Below are 9,925 nucleotides of genomic sequence, written 5' to 3'. Positions count from 1 at the left end.
TATTACAAAGAATTGTTGCCCATTTTTATTTTCAAGTTTTCTTGCTATCGTCCGTCGATGTAATAAAGTCTGGATTGATTTGTTTTTTTTTTTTCTTTCTTTGGTTATTTTTATATTATTTTACCATTAATCGATAAAATCAATGAATATTCAAATTATACGTAATAGAAAAGGTTTCGACAATATTGTTTGCCTACCATTTCGCTTTCACTTGCTTAGCGAAAATGAACGAAACAAAGAGAACAAGTCACGGATATAAAACATTAAAAAAAAAAGAAAAAAAAAAATTATATCCAATTAAAATGTCATTTCAGACATAATTTTGTATTGTCACAGAAATGGTCCGATGTCACTTGATTTTGTATATTAGAAACGAACCATAAAACAATATAAAGTTAATAATCGGTTTGTTTACCGCAATTAATGCATGAAACCTAAAACAGAAATTAAAAGGAAAAAAACTAAAACGATAGCACTTTTTACATTATTAATACTAAGTGAGAGAAATTGAAGATTAAATCGTTAATTTATGTGGTGTAAAAAAAAATAAAAAAAAAAAAATTAAAAAATAAAAATTCATTAACAATAAAATTTTTACAGGGTATCTGCGTTCGAGCATTTTTGCCTTTTAAATTAAAACTTTAATTAATTAATGAGATATCGCGAAGAAGCTAAGAAATTGCAATTCTCTTCAATTGTAGGACATCGTACCAGAACTCAGATTCGTACGACCACGAATGAAACTTTTGGGATTTCAATTTAACTTTTCGGTTCCTTTCTTTTGTACGAACAGTCACTCAGGAGTTGTCCGTTGCACAAGTAAAATAGTGCGGTAATAGTCGCGGCCAGAGTCGGGCCGCGACGAACTTGTATAGCCGATCTTTGAGCATTGTGCCTCGAGTTCCTTATTTACTACTAGCCTTTGCGGTAGCTGTAGATTAACAAAACACTAGCGACTACTTCGACATTTGGTAGCTCAGCTTTTGTATAAATCCACGCTCCTTAGCCTTGTGAAGTACAGTGAAGTTCAGGAATATTCTACAGCCGTAATCGAGACATCGATTTAATATATAATTTAAAACACCTGAGTATAAAGCCAAACATAGCGGCTCGACTAACTTTAAACATTTCGTGTTTCCAAGGACGATTAAGATGAAATTTTAATATTTGTTTTATAATGAAATTGATGAGGCTTCACTCGTACGGCACCCTGTAAGAATTATAACTTTGTTTATTTTTGTTTTTTTTTCTCTAGCTCGAGGCAAACATTATTAATTAGCGATTGTTAGATAAATGTGGAAACAACTTCGTAATTATTGTGAATAAAATATGCAAACGTGACCACAATTGTTGTTTGGCACTTGCCAAACAGCTAACCGGGCAACGTTAGGCTACAATTTATGTAGACATAATATTTCGTGAAGACAAGTATAAACCGGTCAACTAATATCGGCAAACTGATAGTTGAATACGTAAACAGTAGTTATGATAAAACATTCAAGTAATTATTAATTTTCAAAAAAAATTACAAACGTATATATGTACGTGTGCATATGATACCCTTAGGAGTTAGGTCATAGATCTGTAAAAATTATTTAGCTTGCTATGAACATTCACTCAACTCATGTCATTTACTCATACATTTACTGCTTGTATTAAATAATTATTCTTTTAAAAATTATATAATTTTTTGTTTTCTTCAAATTTTGTTCATCAAAAAACCAAGAAAAAAAAAAACATTTAATAAATTATAAAACAAAGCTATTTATTATTAGTCTTTTTGATTAACTGGCTTCTAGTTCTAGTCTCAAGGTGGTTGTGCAGATGAACAAATTAGCGATCGTCCAACAATCAGGGTCCCACGAACCATCGATTACTGTCAATACCGTTTTTATTCACTGTTTGTTTCTTACATTTTTATTAAATTCATAAATTTTTTGATATCCTACATAACGGTTCTATATTTCGAAGGTATTCCTACAATAATTCTTCTTCAATAACGCGAAAATAAAAAGTGCTTCTCGTGGTTTGAAGAGAAATGTTTTGTTTATAAGCGAAATGCTTATAAGGTTCATTTTCAAATCTGATTTTCGAAGCGTGGGCCCGGTTAAGGAAAGTTGTGTAAAATTTTGTCTTTGGAAAATTCCTCTTGTCAGCTGGAGGAATGTAAAAATTTGAACGCATAACCGTTCAGGGTTGCATTTTGGAAATTGGTCGCAACGTAAAAAGAGCCTCCTTAGCTATACTATATAGTATCGGCATGAGACTAAAAAAGGAATAAATAAAAATATGATCCTACTCCTAGCTCCTACTGGGAGCTCCTACTGGGAGCTATATCGAAAGTATCCATTACCTCTAACGTATCTCGCGAATCTGTAAAGTCGAAAAGAACGATAGGGCACATATTTCTGAAAACCGCCGAAAGTGATCCTTTGTGATATCTTTTTTTATGCTTAGCACTGAGTTACTTGTCCAGACGTGTAAATGCTTTGCTGTGTTCCAAAATTATTCTCATTTTTGTCGACTTTCAACGGCCATGCACTTGGAGATTAAAATAACTTTTACAAAAACAAACTAAAATTTGACTTTAGATCAGAGTTTTTACATAAGTCTTCGAATCGATACGTTTACAAATAAAAGTAAAAGCCGCAATGATAGTAAGTTTCGATAGTAATTTTTGACTGATTAACTAAACATTGATACAAAGTTACTTAAGAGCAATAAGAGCAACCTTACCCTCTTACCGTTCGCATGGTGAATGGTGAATATTCATTTGATAAGCAGAGAGCTCGAGGAAAGACTTTTTAAATACTGATAAAACAATTTGACTCTAATGCGAAAGCATTCTCCAAAGGTACGCCATTCTGAAATATATACATCATAAGTACAAGAAACGTGGTTGGAAAATCTATTTCATTTTCCTTCTTTCCGTGTGTCCGCAAGCATTTGTAAAGCTTCTTACTGTTCTTCAAATAAATTTCAATTCTGGTGCTAACATTGTTAATCACCTAAGCTCGAATGCACGAACAACGCAAGGGGACTTTATCGTGCTGACTGTTATATGGTCAAGTCAAAAAGAGATATAAAAAAAAAAAAAATAAATAAATAAAAAAAAACTCTTTTGGTTTCTTGTTTAATTACAAATTACTGATAGTTTCCTTTTAGATAATATTTCCAACAAATTTTGTAACACATGTCCAGCGCGTAGAGATGTTAATCAATTTGAAAAATAAAAAAAGAGGAGAGGAAAAAACGCAAAAGGGTAGAAATAAATAGTAATCGGAAATGTAACAGAAAACCACTAAAAAGACAGGAAGAAAAAAAAAAAGGTGAAAAATTCATTTCATGATTCAGTGAGCAGCAAAGAGGACAGAAAATGAATTAATAAGAAAAAGGAATCGTATGAAAACGCAGAGAAGAACAAGAAAGAAATTAATTACCTGTCCGTAATTAAATTAAAAAAAAAAAAAAAAAAAAAAAAAAAAAACTATGTTTCTTTACATTTTCTTAACAATTTTTTTGTTTTTGTTTTTTGTCAGTTTTTTTTTAAATTTTCCGTTTCACATGATCGCATGAAAGTTTTTGCTTTTTTATTTTCAATTTCGTTTACTTTTATCTTTTAAATGTTTATTTTAAGTTTCTTCGCGTACTTTTTCTGTACTCACCATCGAGTTATGCTAATTTTGTTATTCTTCGCGTATACAAAACGAAGGAAATTTTCTATTATTTTTTCTTTCAATTGGCAGCCAGCCCTTGCCTTTATTTTATATCGCTTTTGTAATCTGCTTTTAAGCGTGAAGTAGAACAAGTCGAAACAAAAAGAATATACACAAAAGTCGAGAGTATGGGCTGTAATATAAACAGAAACAAAAAGATACTCGGTTGTCTTCCAGTAAAGCTCAGAAATAAGCCTCCGAAAGCAAATAAAAAATAAATAAAAATAAAAAAAATAAACGGAAAAGCTCTTGCGTACTTCTTTCAGGCAAAAGGTTTCTGTTCACCGTATTAATATGCATAAGAACTATAAGATAATTTGACAAGTGCACTCTACTTTCATTGGCTTCTTTTGAGATAATGTCGTAATATTATTGGTTTCAATATTCCTTAACTCCTCGATCAAACTTTCACCAATTTCTTGTTCGTCAACGCTGGGCTTGATGGGCGTCCGACCTAAGCCATCAATTGAAAAAAATTAAAATTCCCGTTGCAAAGTTCATAACGACTCTATGCACATAAGATAAAGGCTGTATGATTGGCGATCCATGGCGTGTCCACGAGCACTTAGCGTAAAATCGTGGATCTAAGCCTATTCCTAAAATCGTAATCAGTTAAAAGCAGAAATGAAAAGAATGAAAACTCATTTTCATTGTTGTTCTAAACGACCTATTAACACGTTTCTTGCCAAGCTGTTGTGTACCGTTTTAGGTACACGCTAACAAATTTAATATTCGTAAATAAATATTTTCTGCACTTATATGAAAGTAGGTTTATTGTTCGCCGCCGCGTGTACCTTTATTGACATACAGTTCAAACAATGTTGTATACATTATTACATGATGTAAAATACTGATAATCACTAAATTATTGTCATACCATTAATTGTGAACCCTTGTTCAGCGTGAATACGTTTACTTGATTGACTTAATTCATTAGTAGGTGTCCGACATTCGTTTTAAAGCTAAAAAAAATTGTTTTTGTCTTTTATATCCAAAAAGCATAGTTTTCCGGAAAAAACTTTCCTATTATGTGGTCACTAAAGAAATTGTTGCCAGGGTAAAGATTTACGAAAAACAAAAAAAACAAAAACAATCGTTTCTATTTCACACAAATTTAAGTTGAAAACACAAAATAAAAAAGTAAAACAAAAGACCAGAGAGAAAAAAAGGTAAAACAATGTGCTTTACTTCTGCACCCGTCCGAAAGTCTTGATGCGTTACACTGACTAAAAAAAATGCAACAAAAAAAAAAAAAAAATAAAGGAAAAAAGGAAAACTAGTCAAAGAGGAAAAATAAAACCAATAATTAGCTTACGTCGGATACTCCAACACTTATCCCATTGCTCGGCAATCCTGACCTGCGTGACCCATTTATATGAATCCAACTTAAACTCGGCTCTATCCACACAACACGTACATGTATGGCAGAATAATGTAATAGAAAATAATCTTTACATATTTAGCACTACTATGAAATGGTAGGCGGGGTCATTTGCTAATCCAGGTATCTAGGTTCATGAGGAAATTTTAACTTTTTTGTTAAGTACTTTTTTCATTATAATTTAATATGTAAAAGAATAAATTTTTAACCCTAACATAAGTGACTCCTAAAACCATTTCATCAATTTTCTATACCAGATTATCAACAATACAATAATTTTATATAATTTAATGAGATTTAAATATTATAATAAATTAATGAACTCAGCATCTCATGCTATTCTACATACTTTATATGCCTGTTGTGAAGGATATTATTAAACGTTGCACGCTTAACCACTAAATTAATGTATTCTCCCTTGGTAGGTATAAAAGGAATGAAATCAAAAAAAAATAAAAAAATAAAAGCCAAAAAATTGCAATAGTTTAACATAAAGGCCAACAAGAAAAACCGTAAACTTAAGTTTTAGCACATAGTAAACAAAAACAAAGCTTAGGGAAGAAAAGAAAAAAAAATTTTTTTTGTTCTTCAATTTTTTTTTTTTTTTTTTTTTTGTAAACTTATGTAAAAAGGAACTATTTACTATTGTTTGTGTGTGTGTTTTGCTTTTCCTCCTTTTTCTCGTTTTACAAACAAAACTTTCGAGAAAAAATGTAACAAAGTTGAATCGACTGTGTAAATGATAGGATGAATGAGATGGAAAAACTCCAAAGACAAAATGTTGGATTAAGACAAAAAAAGAAGCAAACAAAAAAAAAAAAAAAAGCGAAAAAAAGTGTTATTTTCACTAAAACTAAATATTTTGATATTTATTCGAAAACCAGCAAAAAAATACCTTAAAGAATTTAAGTTTGCTTAGGTATGTCGTAGGGCTTGTTTTAAAAATTAAAACATTTATTATAGTCAGGCGAAGTTATTCGTGCAGCTCAGCGCGTTACTTATAACCTAGAAAGTACCCATTGAAAATTCGAGAAAGCCTTTATATTATACATCAGGTACGCAGTTAGCCCGGTCATCAATAGATATAAAAGGGCTCTCTAGCGCTGTATTGAAAGGTAGAAAAAAGATAAAAAATTTTGAAAAATTTAAAAAAAATTTTATTAAAAAAGTGGAAATTGTTTATAGTTTGGTAGGTTGCTACTATAAACTGGCGGACATGCTTCTGAAGCTTCTAGGAAAAGTTAAGTGCCATCCTCCCCCTCCCCCTCCTCCTCCCAACGGTCATGGGTTTCATCCGATCAATACAAAGTTGCAGCAGACCTAAATTTGAAAACTATGACGGCATGTACGGTGATCGCATTTCATCGAGGAGCTAGCGCAAAATCCTGGATCAGTGCCTCTTCCCAAAATCGTAGCTAGTTAATGGCTAGGATGTTCGCTGCAAATTCATTTTCATTTTTGTTTCAAAGGGCTTGTTAACATGTTCTCCTCCAAGCTGCTGTGTACCGTTTACGGTACCCGCGGACCAATGTAATAATTATAATTAAATAGTTTTTCTACGATTTTCGATTATATGAGAGAATATTTATTGTTCGTCATAGCGTGTACCGTTATCGGTACATATCCCAAACGGTTTCGTAAACAACATTACACCGTAGAAAGTACTGATAAAAAACAATTAACTTTAAGTTTTAATGCCTTAATTAAAAGAAAATGAGTTCGGTGCGCAAATGCTTTTTAGCGTGTTAAATCACAAACTTTGTCGAGGTAACCACATATATGTTATATACTACATCTGTATATGGTTTTGTAACGAAAATGAATAAATTCGCAAAAAAATTCAAATTCGTTTTCCAAAGTTTCATACATATATAGGACATCAGGAAGTTTAAAATAGAGTGTAATAAAGCCTTTTACGTGCTGCGCACATGCCTACGATATCGATATTTTACTTTGGATACCGATTGTATACGTAGAGATTTCTGTAGAAGGACACAGCAATATTTTGATACAACGTCATGCCAAATGTTGCGGGGACCAAAGTTTGAAGGAAATTTTCTCACACGTCTACTAAGTTACTTATAATCTTGTTAACTTTTTCTTATGTACTGTAGACCCACTGTTGACTGTTGTGTATTTATATGAAACTAGGACAAAAGTGGAAAATGGGAAAAGTATCACATCATACAAGTCATATTAGCGGACTTGCCCGATTACTAAGCCATCTCAACTAAGTTCGAACCAATGTATAGAGGAAAAGAAGATAGGCATTTCGTTTTCTTCTGGATCCATCGGCCCTACAAGTAACATTGCGCAACAGTAAAATTATATTCGCAGAAATTCCTACAGAGAAACGCGTAAAGGTGGCTGGTCGGTCAATCGCCCAATAGGAAAGAGCTAGACGTTTGACTGTTGGACGACAGGTAAGCATGAAATCTCGACAGGGGAAAAAACGCCCAATTTTTCACAACCACTCTTATTGTATAGCCTTCGATACTCGGATAAAAGGCATAGCTTTAAGGAGACGGTATATAGAATGGACAAATAATGCACTAATAAAACGCTTCTTTATAGAGAAGACGTTGGAAAAGGATATTGAGATATGTAGCATTGTGGATGTTATGATGGGGATATCAAAGGTAAGGTTACAACAACTTTTCGATATAGGACTAGAATGCCTGGGACGGATCGCTGGAGCTTACCCAGGCTACCGAGATATAATATCATTTAAATCTTTATTATGTGCAGTGTGTAATCACGATAAATCCCTTTTTTTTATAATCGATGATTAGTCGGACTTAAAAGAAACTTCCAAGTTCATGGGTTAACTACATGGCGCCATGTACTATTACTTTCACGGCAATAGCGTAGCAGACTGCTTTGTAAGTAAACATGTTTTCCTTATACACTCATCGTTTAAACTGTAATGAAAGTTCGCATATGAATCATGAATAACTGTAAATACGTTTGTGATATATCGCCGCAAAAATCTTTACTTTCGTTTCATGTTTTTCACATATACCCACAGGCAAGTGGGAAGCAACAACATCGACCGAGAACTGGCAGAACGGAGCAGTTTTTAAGCTCGGCATTTGCAACGCTGTTACTTATCGAAACCATTGGCTATGTTCGCCCATATAAATACAATGTTAAGGTTTTGAAGTTAAGTTAGTTTTAAGTTGGTGATAGCTAACGAGGTAACATGTAACTCACAGCTTCTATGAGCGTTCGTCAATTAATCACGTTTTCGTTTCACTTTTCGTTTTAATGAAGGATGTGGGTTAGAAAAGAACAATAAGACTCGAAATCAGAAAATGCCCCTAATGTCATTAACAAAAGGATTCTGAATTCATTCTATCGTTGAGATGGGCTTGTGTGCTGTTACTATATGCTTTAATAAACGATGGATGCAATCTCATTTCATTCTGGATATTGTTGCGTGACTTAAGAAACATTTTCTCCGCATTCACATCTTAGCGATATATTGTCACCACCGACGTAAGGTATGAATGAATACATTCGTTAAATTTACTTACATATTTCTCGTTAAGTGAACCCTCACATAAGTTTTTATATCCAGAGGTTTTTTTTTTTTTTTTTTTTTTTTCTAAGTTACTGCCGAAAGACTATGCCCGATAGATAGTCGAAGATTGTACGCATTATTGGAGATATGAAATTTGTTCCGTCCTCAGATTTTCTTCCATTCGAGACACGTTCCATATTGCTTTCTATTTGGCAGAGATGGTAGACTTGGTCCGATCATTCTCGACGTAAGAATACTTGGCTTCAAAAGAATATTCATATTATCGATTGAATCGATCTTCATGAAATACTCAAACAAATTTGCCATATCCATCTGTCTATCCGTCCAACCAGTTATTTCATCTTTCAAAATCGGGAAATAAGAAAAGTTGATTGATGATATTTTTAGAACAATTTCATAGATGAAGTCCCAATAGATTCCAAAATTCTATAGATCCTCTCTATAAATATATTTTAATACATTCTCATTAACAAACACTCACTTGATAGATGAATCGAATATTTATAAAAGTTGTTTACAAAATCACAACGTGTCAATAAAGATATTATTAAAGATTCAAGAATCACTTAGTGCTACTTACTTCCGTTGACTTTATCATTCTTAAGTCTATGTGTAAAAAAGAAAAGAAAAAGAAAAAAGCAAAAAACTTATTATATATGATCCTATACTTAGTAGAGAAGTTTTTATAATGTTATTATAATATGGGCGATGAATTTTTCAGATTAAACTTCGGCTAAACAAAGTTGCCCTTTTTTCCCTCTTCCCATAGCTATGAATTAACTCAATTGTTACCTGTGGTGTGATATGAAATCATGAACACGAACAAAACATAATTTTTATAATATCTGTACGGCAAACTCGTAACTCTAGCAATCATATAATATAAGCGAAAGAAAGACTAAAACTATACATACAAACATACATTTATATGATACGTGACATCTATATATGTCGGTATATACGATGAACGATAAGCTACTGAGTTAAGCGAAATTATTTTTAGTGACAAAATGCCCTAAACACAATGACTATCATAAGGGAAACGATGAAGACCTTCAAGGCTTTTATTTAACAGAGTTTAGATAACAGCACAGACATATGTATTATCTTCGGTTACAATCGAGGTTTTTTATGCTTTTTATGATTCATTAAATACACAAATCGCCTTACATAGACGACCCATGGATATAGGGACATATGGGCACATGGACATGCAATATACATTTTCTTACTTATTATAAACTAAACAAAAAAAAAAAAAAAAAAAAAAAAAAAAAAAAAAAA

Source organism: Glossina fuscipes, unplaced genomic scaffold, assembly GCF_014805625.2.
Source record: "Glossina fuscipes isolate IAEA_lab_2018 unplaced genomic scaffold, Yale_Gfus_2 0, whole genome shotgun sequence".
In the NCBI taxonomy this organism is placed as follows: domain Eukaryota; kingdom Metazoa; phylum Arthropoda; class Insecta; order Diptera; family Glossinidae; genus Glossina; species Glossina fuscipes.
The sequence above is the reverse complement of the archived record's forward strand: the minus strand, read 5'-3'. Positions refer to the sequence as shown.